We start from the raw sequence: 20,638 nt of genomic DNA on the forward strand, positions 1-20,638 counted from the left end.
AGTCTCTAAATATCTAACCGACCAAAACAAAAGATAGACAATGATTTAGAACAATAATCAGTCACACAGACTGTAATTGTCTTATGACTACTGCGTTGTGTTAATTTGTTTAATTTATTTATCTGTGATATGTCATCAACCGCGTCATATTCGACAAAGTCTGATTTGTGTATCGTTTCATTTTTAAAACATGAACGTTTCTGAGCCGGATATAGTGGATATTTCACTCGGTAAAAGTTGATGTGATGTTAGTGACTTTTAATCATACTTGGCTACTTCTGTCTTGCCACACAGCTGTGAGCTCCAAGTATCCCCTAGCCATAAATTATGAACGCTAATTATTAGCGCAAAGCCAGTCGTATAAATCTGTGTTGAGGTATGGTCACCTTAGCGCTAAGATCTCTTTGTACAACGGCATCCAGAATATGAAAGTCCATTAGCACGTGTTTACAAATCGGTCTCCTGACTAATGTCAGATTCAGGGTTACCATAAGTTATTTATTGAAGGTAGAGGTTTAAATGGCATTGGCAAGAGGTCTAAATAATGCAGTACTGCCTTGTGTGTAACGAAGAAACTTTCCAGCATTCATAAGGTGACCAACCATGCGCTAAGAATCGTGACGGAACTGTATTGTCGATTTTGACTCGGTAGCTGACCAAGGTGTGTGTGCCCGCATATTGTGCTTGTGTGTTCAGGTTTTATAATAAAGTAAAAGTCTTCAGTTTCTTTTAAACCTATTCCATTTGAGATAAAATAGCTACAGCTAAGACATATTTAGGTATTTGATATTAAACAGCTCACTCACATAGATGAAGGGTTTTACTTGCTCCAGCAACAAACACAACTTCACGCGTATGGCATTTCCTTTTTCATGATATGACTGTTAGAACTGTTACAGGTACGAAGCGTGTACAGTGCCTCTCGCTAGTTCACTTGGCCATTAATCTCATTTGACACTTAGATTTGGACGTATGAATATAATTTTTCAATGAGTTTAAGAAAAGTGATGATTATAATCAAACTTTTAACCGTGAAAATATTCAAATACCCACTTTTAATGTTCTTCTTTTCAATTAGCTATTGAAGGGGAACGGGTAATATTTGAAAATGAAGATGTATAAATGTCTAAAACTATGTATCAAGGTTTTCATAACTTTGATGGCTAAAAAAAATGTGTATAAAATCAAACTACACATGAAATACCAATGTTGACATACATAGTAAGTTCACTTAGGTTTGATTCTCAAAATTCGACCTCAACTTGTCATGGAGAGTATTTTTCTATTGTTATTTTTCTTTTCGTTGTGAAATGTGTGAATACATCTCACTTCACAAAACAATATTTGAAATATTTTTATCAATAATATTGAAAGTGATGTTAGATACTATAAAAAAGATTCCAATCGGAAAGGAAATAAGTAAAAAATACCGTTTTCACCCAAACAAAATAATATCTGACAAATATCAATGACTTTGAATGTAGGTATTTTCTCGTGAAAAGTGCGTTAAAGAGTACCTGAAGTATACTTGTTTGCTTTAGTAGCATGGCAGATAAATATAACCCAATCAATTTACTACCTATATTTCTGATTTGAGTCGAAAATATATAGGGAGTGAGTGAGTGAGTTTAGTTTTACGTCGCACTCAGCAATATTCCAGCTATATGGCGGAATTATATAGGGTGAGTAGTGTCACAGGACCTCGATTCCCCCCAGATGGGACCAGTTTTGGTCATCACATCAGGGGACATCATAATTTAAATGCAATAAGCTTTCCAAAGATATGTAGTTTGACCATACACAAGATGTGGGCATCAAATTGACGCTAAACCCTGCCTACTTCTCTTCTAATGATCATTAACAGCGTCGGTGATGCTGCTGCTGTCTGTCAATGATTTTTATTTTTAAAAAACAAAACAGAACAAAAACAAACAAACAAAACAAAAAGAAACTCTCCTGTGAAGGAAGATAAGTCACATCAGAACTTAATTCATCCTCTGTCATAGGAAGACAGAATTTTCCTTCAGAACAGTCAATACTGATCTGAAATGTCATGTGTCAAACATTGCACCTGCAAAATGCTCGCTTTGGGTATAGAAACGAATGATGTTAATTACAAAACATATATGTAAATGCTTTCTACATTGCTCAAAACCCAAATAATTAGAAAATGCATGACTCGGTCATACAGTAGCAATATTGCCGAGTGTATACAAATAAACACATGCTCATAATATAGTCGGAATTGTACAAAGTCTCACTGTCTTATGAATGTTTAACGGGTTATGTCGTATTATTCAATAAAAAAAATGTTCTTCCTACATCTAACAAAACAAATATATTTGAAAAAAATTATGATTACTTATTCAATTTCAATGCTGCAAGTTTGTGTTACATAATTAGTATACACAAATAAGATGTGAAATAATACAGAATTCGTTTATGTTTTATACACATGACTTAAAATCCCGATAAATATTATTAAAATAGCTATCACGTTTACACATACATGGGATAGGTTTCCAAATTGTTTGGTAATGCCTCGCCAATCTATTGAATATACACGTTAGAGTATTGTTTACTATTGATAAGTTTACTGTTTCCCTGAGAAAAAAACACATGGGAACATACTGTGCAAGTCAAAACAGGGAATAGCATCACACATCATTTCATCGTAAAGATATTGTTGCCCAAACTCAATCTGTAATCACAGCACAGTGTGGGCCTAATTCCCAAAACACTTCTCAAATAACAAAAGATACATACCAGCATTCAATCATTGGCCATCCCTACATCGGGCACATTTGGGACGCCATTGGTAGATGTGTACGTGTAAATCAACGTCAAAATCCAACCACCACATTCAAAGAAATAGGTTGATCTTGACGATGTTTGCAAACTACACATTTCGATTTGATCCCGACTTCTCTGAGGTCGTCAACATCCATTTGCCAATACCATATGGGTCCGAATATGTGCCTTTGTGATTCCTATTATCCCCAATTTTGTTGGAGCAGTAAAGGTAGTGACAATTCTATTGTTTGTTTCTTTGCTCTTAAACTCCACACCGAGTAATATTTGCCGGCGGTCTGTCTGGACTGACAGGCCCTATCGTGATGATATCAGGTGCTCGGGGAAGGTTGGGCGTATCCTGGACACCGCGGATCCCCGTCACCCGTCACAAACAGGCAAAGGTACATAAGCTATTTACCAGAGAAAACCCCAAGGAAACACATGGTAAAGTCAAAACAGGGAATTTATCACATATAATTTCGGTCACTGATGCGACGTCAATGGAAAGCTGATTTTTTCCCTCTTGTCACACAGGTGTGATTAACATAAACATGTGGTCAGTTACAAATCTGCAGCTGCCAATCATTTGTTAGGCGAGTCACCAAGAATTTATACGAAGCGAGGAATAAAAATTCTAGTTTTCACAAATACAAGTGAAAATAGAGAGAGTGCTTGCTTGTATACTGGTTAATGCTTGTTGGCAGATTATTAAGGACAGGAATGGGCGTTTCTAAAATAGAAATCGTCAATGCAAAACCATGCATTGGCAGTCTGTTAAAAAAAGACAATCGATGGACCAGAAAAAACAGTGGCACGAGAGATAATTTACTGATTTTGTTGGAACTAATAAAACTATATGTTGATTCTGAATTACCTTACCTGTGTACAAGTGCAGAGATTCTTCGGCTTATACATTTTTCAATATAGATTTATGAAAAATTCAATAGAAATGTAATAGTTTTGAACGATGTCAGCAACAGGCTAATTGTGTTTTGCCCAAAGATGCAGAATACACGTGCTAGCGGCGACCATCATGTTCAGTCACAATGACTATAAACGGTCAAACGTCAGTCGACATTTTGTCATACGTCTGTCACCTTATTGGAAATGTTACTGACTACATCGCCACAGGACGTCTTGAAGCTAGGGGGTCTCAGTCTGCAGATGCACGTCAACATACAGAGGAGTAAATGGGATCGGTAGAAAGGCTTACTTACGTCCGAGAACTGGCAGACAAAAGTATCAACTAGTTTGAGGAGGATATCGTACTAAACAACCAGGATTAGTCTGCTTGGGGTTGGAATCAGATCCAAAAGACCTGTATTTGTCCCTGTATGGTGACGTTTGCATTGATGACAACGCGTGCGATGGAACAACATCGTACAGGCAGAAAATGAGAAACTGGCGGCGAATCTGTGTCAGTGCTTCATCACAATTTCCGTAGTTTCCATGATAGAAATGTGCGTTGTTCGTACGCACGTTTGGTTTCTAGAGCGAACCTCAAACAATATGTACAAATGTCAGTTGAGTCATGCCTCGGTGCCTTTGCCGTTTAGGAACATCTTTGTGTGCTTTCAATTGTTCGTTTTCTTGACAACAAACTGTCTCAAATGAGGGTGTTCAATATTTCATGATGAACCCTTTGTACTTATACAGGTCTCCATAAACTTCGGCGATCGGAGGCTTTGCAGCCTGAAGTTGAGCCAGGCACTCATCAGAACATACTGTGGGGCATAGATAGATCGTCTTTATTTCCTCCAAAATTGAAGATACATATGCATGATTTAGCAGATATTACATTTTACAAGGTACAAGTGTATGAAAGTTATACAATACAAAAACATTTAAAGATATGTATATATGGGGGGGATGTAAATCTAGTAACATGTGATGAAAAACCGTTTCCATTCATGAACAGCTTTACTCGTGATTTTCATACATTGAATCCATAGATCAGTATCAAGATCTCTAATGTTGTCATTTGGCACTCCTCCAAGTAGAAAACTAATCAGTGCATCATCATCATCATTCCAAACACTTACAAAGGTTGTAACATCCAATAGATCAATGAGGGAGCTAAGTAGTCGCTCTCTGTTACATTCCGTTTGTGGACAAAAGAGAAATACATGTTTTACAACGTCATAGGCATATGTGCCACATAAGCATTCTTTAGATTGTATAGCGAAAGTGCCGACACGGATAAGGTAGGATATGTCATAGAAATAATCTGAATCATTAAGAGCTATTAACCAAAGTTTGTTACTAGCAGCTGGATTGCGTAGGAGAGCGTATCTGTGGAGATTGACTCTGTAGTTAAGCTCAGAGGTAACGACATTTGCTTCAAATTTTGAGACTTTATCTCTTACAAGATTTGACCATTGATTTTTGGTAACAAATACAGATGAGTTACGATAAATGTCAACATATTCAGTAAGATCATATTTACAGGTAAGATATAACATATGGTGTAAAGGAGAGGATTTACACTTCAGCATTTTTTTGCATACTATCCTTACAATCATGTTGAGCTAATCTATAGTGAAGAATTCGTTTGAAAATGAAACTAATATCAGTGTTAAGCAGTCTTCCCAGGAACAATAATGCTCTCTGATCAATATACGCACGTAGTGATACAAGTCCAAGACAGTCTCTGGCAATGACCGAGCACGTGCGTTTAGAGAACCCTTGTACTTTTTTTACAGAAGTACTTTTGCACACATTCAAGCATATCGTATTCTTTAGTTGATATGTTACACCACATATTACAGGCAAATAGACCACAGGGTAGTACAATACGTTCCCATATGCGTACAGCATGCATAGGGTGAAGACCACCAAAATACAATCCATGACTGTGGTTAACATTGACTAGCTTTCTAAGCTTTTCACATATTAAAACAGTACGATTAAGGGTAGATTTAGCGGTGTTTATGTACAGGCCCGCATATACGACATCGGTTTTGCGGTTAATAACATGATCACCCAAAATAGCTCTGGGCATTCGTGTTTATGATAATCACCAAACAGAAGGAAGGCACTTTTACTAGCATTAAACCTAAGGTGCCATGTTTTGCATAATCAGATATAACATTCAATAAACATTGAAGACCATCGGGTGTACAACTTAATAGGGTTGTATCATCTGCAAGTAGGATACCAGGGGTAGTGGCCCAGGGCAGGTTTAAGCCTCTTCCTGAATTATCAGCAGCATTTAACAGATCGTTAATGTACAGTGTAAACAACCAAGCCGATAGGACCCGTCCTTGCCCAACACCCTGACGTATTTCAAAGGTATCCGAAATATGTCCGCCAATGCTAATACGTGATTTCATTGATGAAGAAAGTATGTATAAAAGTCTCCACATTTTACCTTTAATTCCAAAGTTGTGCAGTTTTAGGAAAAAAGACCATTAAGCCAAACCCGGTCGAATGCTTTTTCATTATCGACAAATGCACAGTATACTGGCGTTTCTCTTTCATTGTAGTAAGCAACGCGTGCGATGGAACAACATCGTACAGGCAGACTCTGAGATACTGGCGGCGAGTCTAGGTCAGTGCTTCATCACAATTTCCGTAGTTTCCATGATAGAAATGTGCGTTGTTCGTACGCACGTTTGGTTTCTAGAGCGAACCTCAAACAATATGTACAAATGTCAGTTGAGTCATGCCTCGGTGCCTTTTGCCGTTTAGGAACATCTTTGAGTGCTTTCAATTGTTCGTTTTCTTGACAACAAACTGTCTCAAATGAGGGTGTTCAATATTTCATGATGAACCTTTGTACTTATACAGGTCTCCATACACTTCGGCGATCGGAGGCTTTGCAGCCTGAAGTGTGGCCGAGCCAGGCACTCATCAGAACATACTGTGGGGCATATGAGCATTTCTTAATGATAGATGAAAGATGTATGCCCTTGCTCCCACAACAAGCGTCCAGAAATGTTTCTCTATATATGCTTGTCTTATCTATGCTATTCTTGAAGGTTCCAGATCATTCGTGACCCAAAACGTCAAGGAATAGCAACTTGCACTACCACTGAGTCAGTGAATAGAATTACATCTATGATTTACAAACCGACAGTTCCATGTAACACCGTTGGTAGGTGGCATAGTCTAGTGGTTAAAGCGTTCACTCGTCACTCCAAAGACCCGGGTTTGATCCCCTTTAAAGCCAATTTCTGGTGTCCCCGCCGTGGTATTACTGGAATATTGCTACAGTAAAACCATTCTCCCCGCCACACACACACACACACACACACAAAACCATATAACACCGCAAACTCTAAGATCATTTATCTAGAATTACATCTATGATTTACATTACTTACACTTTCATATAACACCGAGGGTTTGTGGTCTAGTCAAGTGCTTAAAGCGTTCGCTCAGCACGCCAAAGAGCCTGTTCGATTCATCTACAATGTGTGAAGCCCATGTCTGGTGGCATCGCCTCGGTATTGCTGGAATATTGTTAAAAGCGGCCTAAGACCATTCTCACTCACTCACTCACCATGTAACATGGATGGGATCACATGACCTTATATATCACTGTAACTACGGTGACGTGTAAACCAGTTCGTGTTTTATGAATATGAAAACGTTGAAAACTTGTAACACCACTTTTCATAAAAGTAGAATAAGTGTGAGTCATGCAGATATGACGTCAGACTTACTGTGGCAATGGTGGTAATGCTTCGACAGTTATCAGCCGCGAGACAACGTTGAAATGATGTAACAGTATGTAACTGCAAGTCATGGTTGGTATTTGTTCATTCTCATTCTTCTGAAGAATTGTCAAGCAACAGACACACCATTCTTACACATGTTGTAATATTTTCATATTCCTTTTCTCGCCATAGAGAATGGTACTTGGAAACATCAAATTCAGTGATTTAGAAACGCAAAACTTCGAGGAATATGAGATATTTTCGCTTGAACTTTGAGACACCCATTGTATATCAATTACAAATAAAAGAATTTTACTCAAAAAAGATCTAAAGAAAGTCTGCCTCTAGAAACAAGATAGTTGTGACATGCAGTTGCTGGTCTGTGTTGTGTTTGTTGTGAAAGATTGAGGCTGCAGTTTGCTGACAAACAGACATTATTTCAGAAACGTAAGCTGAATTCCCCTACTATTGTCGAAGACCTAAAAAATCCCTCATGACTCACTGTTAGGATACATGTTGGAAAGAAAGTTGGTATGCAAGCCCCAAGGTATATCTATCTTACATGTAATAACTGGATTTGATTTGAAAATACCCATGACATGCAAATTCTACAGGTCATTTTAATAATTATTTCTGTTAAGTGTTTCTTTAATGGCTTTATAACTGATTCATGATTGTACGGGAGTATGAAAGCACGTATGAAATATTAATGCACGATCAACGAATGTACATTCCCTTTCAGTGTCTTGACCGTTTCGCTCATTTAGAGAGTGGCCTTCTTCGGGACAGTCAAAGTCTGTGTTGTATGAAATGGACAATTGGCATCCATTAACGATGTTTACAGGTTTACAGATTGTCTTAGCACTGCAGGGTTATTTTAACTCCTCCGGAACACACGGTTTAGTGGTTAAATCATGAAATGTATGCATCACCAAGCGCTACTTTAACACCACTTGTTACTCTGTGTTTCTCTCAGACCTCCTCCAAGACGTATTACCTGTCAGATGCAGTTTACAGTGAGGATGACCTCCAGGTTTCAGCTGACATGCAGTATCTAATAAGGTCTTATAAAATATTACTGGCAAACGATTCATGTCGTTAGTTACGATGCCAAACATAGGCGACTGAATGGTTCTGTAACAATTGTGAGAGTCTACGTTTTCATTGAATGAGTTACACTGGTTTAATAGTATTCCATATACACCACAGCGTGTCTGCTTTGTGAGGGAATATATCCCGACTTGATTAAGGTTGAGAGGGTGACATGTTCATCACTTTGCTGGAACCCACAAACACGAGCATGGTGCTGAGAGACCTGGAAACATAAAAACCAAATGGAGATATTGGTTATTACTGGCATTTGATCATTAAACCCATATCTGATCGTACAGATATATTTGCTAACAACAGACACGGGTGTGGTGTTCTCTCTTTCCCCACAGTTGTGAGTATTCTAGGATGCATAATTGTTGACATGTGACCTAGCTATTTATGTATATGTTAGTCAATGTCTACAAAACAGGGATTAATGAGAACACGAGATTAGCATCGGTATCGTTCTGTTTGAATGAATAAGTGCCGAATACCTAACAAATTCATTAATCAAAGCACAAATGACTTTATTTCAAACAGTATTAAAAACACACGATGTTCTGATGTGTCCGTGGTGGTCTATGGTTGTCTGTGGATGTCTTGTCTTCTCAATAATCCCTGTTCAACAATCAGTCAATCTGTACAATGATTGGGTTAATTAATCAGGCAATGTAGACAATGCTTGCAAATTTCAGACAGTGTACACAATGACTGAGTGAATCAGGCAATGTACACACTGACCGGTTATTTCAGTCATTGTACACATTGTCTATGACATATATACATTCAGATGGCTGCGGCAATGGGTACAGCTGGAATCGGACACTCGATCTGTGCTATAAGGTCCACACAGACTCACCCAAATCATGGACGGATGCAGAAAACGCATGTATTCAAGATGGCGGACATCTTCTTAAAGTTGACAACCTCGACACAAATCTACTAATGAACCACTTTGTTGAAAAACTCGGTAAGTACATATTTATCTTTGCAGTAGTACGTCCACTAGAGTCATTTAATGTTGAAACCTTGATAAACACTTTCTGAGCAAGAGTTGTACACTACTCTTTGAAACCTTCCTAGAAAGAGCAAGCTCAAAAGCTGTGAACCATAACGCAAGTTCCATTTACAAGTCAGTTGTCAGTCTGTTTGTTGTTTAACGCTACACTCATCAATATGCATGCCATAATTATGGAGGCTGTCCGTAAGTAATTGAGTCTGGACAAGACAATCCAGCGATCAACAGTATGAGCATTGGTCTAAGTGACGACTAGGAGATGTGTGCTACAATCTGATTAGTTGACAAACGCATGTGATCAGTTACCAACTTTTTTTGTCAATCGGTCAGTTTCGGTTACGATGAATCTATAATACATGGCTTAAATATTATAAGAACAAAGAACATTCAGGTAAAATGGAAAAGATTGTCTTACACGGTGTAACGACGTGCTGGCTTTCCACCTTGAGGCCATTGATCCCCAGAGTGAGGTCATAGCTGTCTCACAACAGTGACAGTTCACATAGAACGACTGTACTTCTGAATATTAAAGATATCCCTGTATATGGTTTATAAGTGTCCCAAAGCTTGCATTTACATCATTAAACCAGAGTATTTTGGTGTACTGTCAAAGGTTAATGATCTTCAAATCGTGAAATAAACCGTTTGACAGTGCACACGCGACTTCAAAAAATGGTTTTCTACTTTCTGGTCATTCATAAAAGAGTGGTATATTGTAAACAACTTAATAATGACCACATTCCAACCCTATAGAATGAATTCTACCCACACTGAATCAGTCCATCTGACCAAATACCATGTGTTTGTGTGCTATGGCTCGTTGAAGGACTTCAGTCTTGTGGGTTCAGTCGTATGTTTTTTCAAAATGTATTGACTTTTAACTCTGAAGTGTTGTCTGCTACTATTTAATTCTAGGTACGCCTTTCTGGATTGGCGGCACTGATATACAAGAGGAGGAACGTGGATGTGGGCAGACAACTTTTCAATTCGAACGTTTTGGTGGGATACTGAATTAGGTGAACCAAATACAGGCGTGGACCATCGCTGCCTCCTCATCTACAACGATGCTGAGCATGCTGTGAACAAATGGCACGATAGTACCTGTGCCTGGGCTATAAGTTATGTGTGTCAGCTACCAGTGGAACCAACTCGATGCTGATTGTATATACACTGAAGGTGAAAAGAAGTATCACGTGTTTGTGTTATATATTGTTAAAAACTGAAAGAAGCTTTTTAAGGTTTTTTATTGACTGTTGATATTACTATTGATATTGATGTTCTCCGATCCCATCAACAGCTGTGTATAATGCGAACTTGTTTTCATTTTTAAAGGTCTGAAATTTTGTTATACTACTTTTAACATAAACGTCAGCTGAGTGGTTCTTTCAGTTTAAATGGAGCGTAGCTGTTTATTAATTAGTGATGATAAGTTATGCATGTTTTAGTTATGTAAGTTTCTATTGTATCATTTTACCTGTTTTGATCTTTTAAAATTCTGCGGTGTTACAATACTTACATCAATGCGTAGTGGCTTTTCAATGTTTTACCAATTTCAGTGTAGAGAAAATAAAGATAAAGAAATCGTAATGTTCTTGTTTCACGTTAGTAAGTGGCTCTTGATATATGCTTTTCACATTATCAAAACATTATGTTCCGGAATCAACGGATTCCAGTGGTTTCTCCGACATTATACGTGGTATATTTGTTAAATAATGCTTCTATAATGACCTGAAGTTGCGTCAGTTATCGTTGGTGACAATACACGTTCAGAATATTCCGTATTCTGGTACGAACGTTCCCTGTACAGGTTCATACTTGCCTGCCATCCTAAAGTAGCAGAAAACAGAGTATCGGTATCTTGTGCTGGGGACATATTCTAACGGAATCCCAAAGGGATAGCCACATTCCTGTCATTTAGCAAAGTCACGAGTTTCTTTCTGTATCAAAACTCGCCACGATTATTTCAATTTGGATGACGTTCCTTATGGTATACAATGGTATACAAGTTTCACAAGATTGTTTTCATACTGAATTCTCAATGTCTGCCTATGAAATGGTCACTCGTGTCTGTTTACTGTGAATGGCCAACTGATTAAAACACATATCCATGTCCCTGAACAGTGCACATTTCTGAACATGGTAGCATTTGAAGACGACCGCTGCAGTCAGAATCATCTGTGCATGTTAGGCTCTCGGGAGCAAAGAAAACCTTGCAGTAGCTCTGATGTCATCTCTGCAAAAAGTACACTAGATTACACAAGGTTACACAAGATTACAAGATTTTCAACATCTTCATGCCACCCACAGGAGATCCAGGTACTGGATTTCCAATATGGGAAACTCTGATTTGCCAACATGCACTTTTTCATGTTGTGTGAAACTATGGAGGCAGTGTGCAAGGCATAGACAATGTATGAAACACGTATATCTTTGCCCTTGAAGTCTTCCCTTGGGATCATATACTTGGTATACAACTATAGCTGCTGACAATGCTTCTTCTGAATAGGATCCTGCCATTGAAGACAACTGAACTGATATGTTTGACAGTTATCGGTGGGATACTTGTCTTCTTTCCAACCACAAAGACGGTTCAAGTGCTATCGCGTCCAGTTAAAGTGTGGATACTTGGAATTATTTGACGGAGAAGATTTGATACTGCATTGCAGAATTTGTAAACATGTATGAAGGGCGTATGGTATCTTTCGCTTGTTCAGTTTCCCATTAATCTGCATTTGGCACTTGGATTTTGACTTATGTATATCATTGTTCAATGACTTTCAGAAAGGTGATGATTTTAACCAAACTTTTATTAGTTAAGACCTTCAAATTCTCTCATTAAATGTTCTTTCCAATCAGCCGTTGAAGGGGAACAGGTATTATTTGAAAATTTACATATACAGATACCCAAAAGAAGCGATACCACGTGTCTGGAAAAAACATTAAACTCTTTCCATTTCATGGCTGTTTTTAAGCAAAATATATTTTCCAAAATCTGTATTTTTGCCGCTGTTGCGGTAATGACATTTTGATTTGAAGTTGAAACGTCACAATAAATGTTATGTAAAATTCTTGTCCACACTTCTCTCCTGATGCAATATTCAAATCATACAAACCAAAGTCATTTACATGAAGACATAAATACCATAAATACAAATACAATTTTCTTAAGAGCAAAAGCTGAAATTGCCCTTTTCCATAGAATAACCCATTAGCTCGCATCACTTCTATACATAGTAATAAGATAATACAATCTACAATAAAAGCAGAGAATGAAAGATTCAAGAACAAATTAAACCAAAAAAGATTAATGTTTACTAAAAACTGTCAACTAAACAAACAAAGGACAACTCACTAAAACAATTTTAATCCATTGTGATCAAAAAGGTGCCGCTTTTTTGAAAAAACGGTATTGATTCCCTTACTCATTGTGGCTTTCGCGGCACCGAGGTTTGTACTTGAAATGTGGCTTTAGCGGCAACTGGTATTTTTCAGATATGGCTTTCCCGGGCGGACACCGCTCATAATATAGACGGAATTGTACAAAGCGGTTTTAGCGGAGATATCTTATGGATGTTCAACGGGTTATGGCGCTTTTATAAATAAAAACATTTCTTCCTATATCTAACAAAACGAATATGATATTTAAAAACAAATTGATTATTTAAACACAAGACTTGTTTATCAATTACATAACTAAGAAACCTAATAAAAACACTTTACTAAAATAAACATCACGTTTACACATACATGGCATAAGTTTCCAGATTGTTTGCCTAATGCCTCGGCAATCTATTAAAAATACACGTATGGATATTGTTTCCCAAACTCAATCTGTAATCACAGCCTTATTTCAACAAACACTCCTCAAACACCGATTGCCAGCATTCATCCACTGACCTTCCCCACGCCGAACACATTTAGGACGCCATTGGCAGACGAGTACGTCAACGTCAAAGTCCATCCACCACACCTTGACGATGTACAAATTTCGAATTTGATTCCGACATTTCAGCATACCAACCGGTGGAACTAAATTGATCTCATCGCCTATCCCCCCAACAGATATGATCAAATTTCTTCCATTTGCCAAAACAATATGGATCCGCTGGACTTACAGGCCCCTTATCCCAATCCATTACACAAGACATCTACTCCATATTGGATACCGGTCACAATTTGTTAGATGCTAGTCACCTAACAGCAGCTATTGAGTGACACAAGCAACAAATTTGAAACGAAGAGTCTGCTACTTTTTCAAGAAAAAGTGTTGGCCTCTTGAAAATCCAAGAATGTAAACAGCTCCATGTCACATGTGTCCCTGAGAGGGAACTCATTCCTGTGTCGCACCCGTGTGACAGAGACAATACTGTTCTATGTCACACGCGTATGCCATATTTCACATCTTGGGCATTAGAAATAGACAGTAATAAAACATTACACACTGACAAATTTTACACGTTCCTTTTACGCTTGCTTGCTTGTTGTTTATAAACACCCATTCCTAGTCAATGTGAATCTTCCAAGAGGTACAAATTCAGAGGCAGAACAAATGTAATAGCAAAATAGAATAGAACAGCTGTAAAGTCGGAGATAATGATAATCCAAAACAGCTCTATTCTATATATACTGAGTCAAAAAAGAAACTTCACATTCTTTCTTCAGGGCACTATAAAAGAACAAGAGATGGTAAGATAGTTAAATTGTTATTATTTCATTGCTGAGATCTGTGTGATGTACTCGATACACTGACAGTGCCATAATCAGTTCCATTAGGCTACACCGCCGTTCCAAAACATGGGTATACAGAATGTCAAGTCACAATAATAAAAATGCGAAAATTCTCAGTTCAATATCGTGTATGGCCGCCCCGCGCATTCACCACTGCCAAACACCGTCTCCTCATCGACTGCCTGATGCTTGTGAACACGTGGTTTGGGATTCTGCGCCATTGCTCTTGCAAGGCAGCGCCAAGTTCCTGCAAATTCTGAGGTTGGTTCCTAAGACCACGAAGCCTTCTCCCAAGTGCATCCCAAACGTGCTCTATTGTATTAAGGTCAGGGGACCTCGATGGCCAGTCCATGACGTTGATTCCAGCGTTTTGAAGGAAATTTCGTGTCAACATCGCGGTATGAGGCCGAGCATTATCATGCTGGAACTGTAGACCTGGGCCATGAGCCGCCATGAAAGGAACGAGTTCAGGGGTGAGCACCTGATCGCGGTAAGCAGCAGCTGTGAGGTTTCCACGGATGACCAGAAGTCGGGAACGGTTGTTCCCCCAGAAAGCACCCCACACCATGCAACTTCCGCCCCCGAATCTGTCGACTTCCTGTACACAACATTGGGCATACCGTTCACGACGTCGTCTCCAGACTCTATGCCTGCCGTCCGCGAATCTGAGGGTAAACCTGGATTCATCGCTAAAGACGACTCGATTCCAGTCTCTCTGGGTCCATCGGAGGTGACGTTGGGCCCACAGCAGACGTTGACGTTGATGAAACGGCGTCAATATTGGCCCACGATATGGACTTCGAGAATGGAGATTGGCAGCCTGCAACCGATTTCGAATGGACTGTGAGGACAGTCGACCTCTAAACATCTCAGCCCTGGTTCGTGTAGCCGGCAGAAATCTGTCACGTAGGTGACGTAGGACGATTTGACGGTCTTCTGCTCGTGACGTCACACGTGGACGACCCGACCTTGGGCGATCAGAAGTGGTGCCAGTTTGTTGTAGACGACCTCGCAAGTCATACACACGACGACGGCTGCATCCCATTGCTCTTGCGACGTCAATAACTGATCTTCCCGCTTGCAACATGCCAACGGCACGTTCACGTTGCACATTTGACAATCGTGGCATTTCAAGTACTGTTAGAACTGTGGTTTAAAAGTGTTTTTTCAATTCTTGAGGCCAATGCAAACACGTGCATATGAAGAAAACTTCGATGCGAAGATCAGTGATCGACTGTACGTGCAAAACCTGATTTGGCACTAACGTCATTTGCACGACGAATGGATGGGTTTGAGTGGGTTTTGCTAACGTTTTTCTAGAATCGAAGGATAGGGATCCCATTTCGGATACATAGATGTATCATCAGAGAAAAATAATTCATTATTTTTCAAATTACATTTGTGAAGTTTCTTTTTTGACTCAGTATATATCCAGCATGAAAGAATGATCTTCACACATTCACTGGTTTTGATGTAATGTGGTGGTGATGCAAATTAGTTTCTGTTTTGCGGGTTTTGGGGTAGCCCAGTGGTTAAAGCGTTCGCTCGTAAAGCCGAAGACCTGGGTTCGATTCCCCACATGGGTACAATGTGTGAAGCCCATTTCTGGGCGCCGTGACATTTCTAAAGCGGCGAAAAACCTAAACTCACTGACACACTCACTAGTTTCTGTTTTAATGTTTTGAAAAGTTTTCGATATACAGAAGATATCCTGCCTGTATCTATTTTAATTTTACTATAGCTGTGATACACATATTGTTATAAATATATTAATTCTTTTAAATACCATCGTTGTCGTCACTGTGATAATGTCACTTTTTCTATATGTTTTATATGTGGTTCAATTAGTAAGTGTCTTATTTCTTGTGTCTATTCTCTAATGTCAAATATTCTCATCTCATCTTAATCAGTGTCTGTTCTCAGAGATTCGAGGCTGCATGTCCCTGACAAACAGCTAGTATTCCAAAAACATAAGCTGGTGTCCCCGATCTATTGATTTGATAATTGACGAGGACGTACAAAAGCTCATCTCTTTCTTACTTTGGGATACCTATTGGAAGAAAGTGGGCATGTATGACATCAATTACAACTAATATATCATTAGGATTTAAACAGATAGGTGTTCAATTTATGCTTACATTTTAAAGGAAATATTTTTGTCCAGTCCTTACTAAATGACTCACTTGCTGATTTGCGCATGATTGATTTCTGATCGTGCGGCTCTGACATTTAACAGCACTTGTTAAATATGGATCCACTGTCTGCGAGTGTAGAAACTGCAACAGTAAAAGCACTTGTGAATTATTGACTCGCTGTCCCCAAGAGTAGAAATGTCTTTTCTAAAAGCATTTATGAAATATTAACTCACGGTCATGGAGAGTACATATATTATCAGTACCATCATTTAGTTTAGAGAGGGCAGTCAGATGCTGTGTTGTATGACATGGAGTAACAAATTTGTTGATTCACTAAACTAACATTATTATTAACGATGTTTACAGGTTTACAAAATGTGTTGACACTACAGGGTTATTTCCTGTCCTCCGGACCAAAAGGTTTCGTAGTTCTACAGCGAAGTGAATGCAATCTCCAAGTATTACTTCAACACGACTTGCTATTCCTTGTCTTATCAGACCCCCCACAAGACGTGTTACCTGTCAGATGCAGTTTACACTGAGGATGACCTCCAGGTTTCAGCTGACATGCGGTATCTATATTTTGGAAATGAGAAACTATTTTCATTTCTCTTTGTAAAGTTTGTTTTCAAATAAGGTATTACAGTGTGTCTCGCGATAATCAAATTCTGGCCATGGCAACGATTTATGTTGGTAATGAGTCACACAGAAGCGAATGAATGCTTCCAATTTCAGGGACTCTTGCCTTACACCACTTTGGACAGATGTAAGACTTTGATTCAGGTGTAAGATGTTCAGCATTATGATGAAACACACAAACAACAAGTATGATGTCGTGTAAGCTGGATTCATAATGAAAGAAATGAAGACATTTGTTATTACTGGCAATCATCTGAGCTTCAAAACCCTTATCAAATCGTGTTGATATATTTTGCTAAAAACAGTGGGTGTATGCATGATGCAATGTTGCTGCTAAATGACCTAGCTATACACGCATATATGTTCAGATGGCAATGGCATTGGGCAAAGCTGGAATCGGACACTCGATCTGTGCTATAATGTCCACACAGACTCATGGACTGGCGGACATCTTAAAGTTGCCAATCCCAAAACAAATGTACCGATGAAACACTTTGCTGTGAAAAACTAACACAGTTTTATCACTTGACTGGAATCTGTGCAACTGCAATTTACAAATCTGCTGTCAGCAACCGTTAGATGAATTTGTTTGGTGCTACAATCAGATTGGTTAGAAAACGCATGTGTCAGGTTTCCGGAAATATTTTAGACTTCTGTCACTACGTACGTTTTGTCAATCTAAATTAACAAAAAGCTGACAGTTTCGGCTCCAATGAGTGGATAACACATAACGTAAATATCTATAAGAACAAAGACAAAAAAGACCGAATATTTTTACATTCAGTTAAAATGAAAAAAGAAAATTCTCGTCTTACATTGTTTCAATGTCCGCGGTGTGACAGAATTTCTATCATAAATAAGGACCTTTAAATTTTTTTAAAAGTTTAGTGTACAGACAATAAAGAAACTGAAATCTTCATGTTCTTGTTCACTTTATTAAGTGACCCTCAATGTGTCCTTTTCACAATATCCCAATATTGTCTATTCTAAAATGTTGGAAAATTCAGATATAAATTCCATCCATACAGTACCCAAAACATTTGGTGCACAAGAATTTCTGGAGGAACATTTTGAACACTGAATGAACGAGTTGTTTCTGTGTCGTGTTATATTTGACAAACAATGTCTCTTTAATGACTCGGGAATTGCGTCAGTTTTAACCGTTAATGATACTCGTTCACAAAATGCCGATAAATTCTTGTACCAACTTCGACCATGAAACTACTACATATGTATACATGCCTACTTGCCTGTCATCCTAAACTGGCATCAACCGGAATATTGCTATCATCCTTGACCATAGAGCATCCATTGATCAGGAACATATAAATATATAAACACCAGTGACAGAAAATCAACCGAGAATCTCGCGCTCCATTAGTTGTTTGTGGGTTGCTGAATCTCAAAGATGCTACTAGTTTCTTGGTATCGAGCAAAGTGTCATTCTAGTTTTAAAATCACAATGAATAATTCAATTTTGAATCTTTAGAAAGTTTCCAAGGTAAGCATTTATGTAAACATGATGCACATTGTTTGAGCCTCGAAGCTAGCAACAATGGCTGTCCCTCACTCCCTGAAGGTTCAGGGTCCAATGAACTTGCACAAAGCAAAAATTAAATTCTTATACCTTTCACTGAAGTTAGTCAGTGCCTTGAAGGGATGTGTTTGCACACGTTCATTTGATAAGTGTTACCACGTGTTGGCACTCAGGCAGAGATTTTCAAACAATAGGTCGCTATACGGCTGAAACACTGCCGAAAAACCCTCACTCACTCACTCACTCACTCAAGGAACAGGTGACTTGCTTCCAGTCAACAAAGAAAGATTTAGACGTGTCAAATTGGTGCGGAAGCAATTTCGGCATTGCTACTGAATAGGGCTGATGGTGGAACTGTGGTTAATCACTCTTACTTGTTTAAATGTGAAAGCTCAGTTATGTGACCACATGCTGACTGTTACAGTTAATAATTTGCCGTGACAAAAGGTTTAAGAGTCCCCTTTGAACCAGCGAAACAGAACACAGACAAGTCTAAAATATTAATATTAATTATTAATATATTGAACAAACAATCAGCAAGCTACAATGAATGACAAATACAGATTTCTAGTACAATGCAATTGAGTCACAAATCTAAAATATTGGGTCCCAAATATTAGATATTAACTCACCAGAGTCTTCACATTTACAGTGGGAGCAGATATACTTATTGAAGGTTGTTTACAATGCCGTAGACGAATAGGCAAGCAAGGTCAGTCTTGAATGTTGAACAACCTGACGATGGCAGACAGATGTGTATACTCCAGTGATGTGATAAGTCCGTGTCGCACAACTCAACAACTAGCCTTTATATAGCTCTTACACAGTTCTCGAGCATTCTAGCAAAGCTAAGCCACTTAGAACTTTATAGAAATCCGTCGAACACACGACATGACAAAACAAAATAAAGACAGCCAAGGGAGGCAACTCTGAAGCGGCGTATCAAAAAGGCGTACAGCTAAAAATACTATTGCCATTGAACATATATGATGCGAGATGTGACGCACAACCCACACTCAAAACTTTAAACATTGTGACCCATAATGACTATCATCTAATCAAGGTGATATACAAATTACAAACAACACACTCTCATAACACTGACACTGACACCAATACCACATTGAGATTTGCAGTGACTTACAGTAAAAATAATTTCAGTTCTGTAATAACATACACATCCAAAATGAAAACATCACCTTTACATGAGCAAGGTCTCTTATGAACAACCTCAGTACGTCATTCACAGTGAAGGTGTATCGTTGTACATTTACATAAAGCAGGAAACTTAAAGGGCTGACGCGATCAACGGCATGAGGGAGATTCACAGTGGACATCATTGTTTGACCGTCCAATAGAGTGTACTCCTGGATTGCTACGGAATAGTGTTGTTGCTGGGCGTGCAGTCAAACACTCTACTTGTTTAGATGTAAAAGCCATAGCCTTTAGCAATATTCCAGCAATATCGCGGCATGTATATAAAAGCCTTAGTTGCACATTAAAGCATCGTGTTATGTGACCACATGTTGGCGCAGACACCAATATCACATAGAAATTTACAGTTCCTTTGCAGTTGAGTGATAACATATAGATAACTAATATAGTATCCCCTTTTAATGATCAAGGTCTCTCATGAACAGCCTCAGTGCGACAGTCACAGTGGCGTTGCATCGTAATACATTTATTACATGTATTAAGTACAGGAAACTTAAATAGCTGACACTATCAACGAGATGGGGGACATTCACAGTGGGCATAATTGATTATCTTGCCTCACACATAAATGTCGTTTCCTGAGTTTTCGGGCTCAGGAAACATAAACAAACATCGAGGGTACATCAGCCCATGTCCCCCTCGTGACCAGTGAACAACTTATATTGACCGTCCAATAAAAGGAATATCCGGATCTGAACCAAATAAAACATCTGTCGGCTGAACTCGATAGGTCAAAGTCAACATACGCCACACTTGCACAACTGGCCAACACGTTTTAAGAAGAAGAATGGAAGAGAATTTCACAGGGCAGAATAAATAG

The 20,638-nt window shown here is 38.7% G+C and overlaps 1 long non-coding RNA gene across 1 annotated transcript in view; it reads right to left on the minus strand.

Moving 5' to 3' along the window:
- Nucleotides 1–8,695: 8,695 nt before the first annotated feature.
- Nucleotides 8,696–20,638, minus strand: part of LOC124267125 — a 36,867-nt gene continuing 24,924 nt past the window's right edge. The window contains exon 3 of the long non-coding RNA XR_006895955.1: nt 8,696–8,769. This is a non-coding gene — a long non-coding RNA (uncharacterized LOC124267125). The remainder of the gene's footprint in view (nt 8,770–20,638) is intronic.

This window comes from Haliotis rubra, unplaced genomic scaffold (genome assembly GCF_003918875.1).
Source record: "Haliotis rubra isolate DU_JTF1 unplaced genomic scaffold, ASM391887v1 Scf13, whole genome shotgun sequence".
Lineage (NCBI taxonomy): Eukaryota > Metazoa > Mollusca > Gastropoda > Lepetellida > Haliotidae > Haliotis > Haliotis rubra.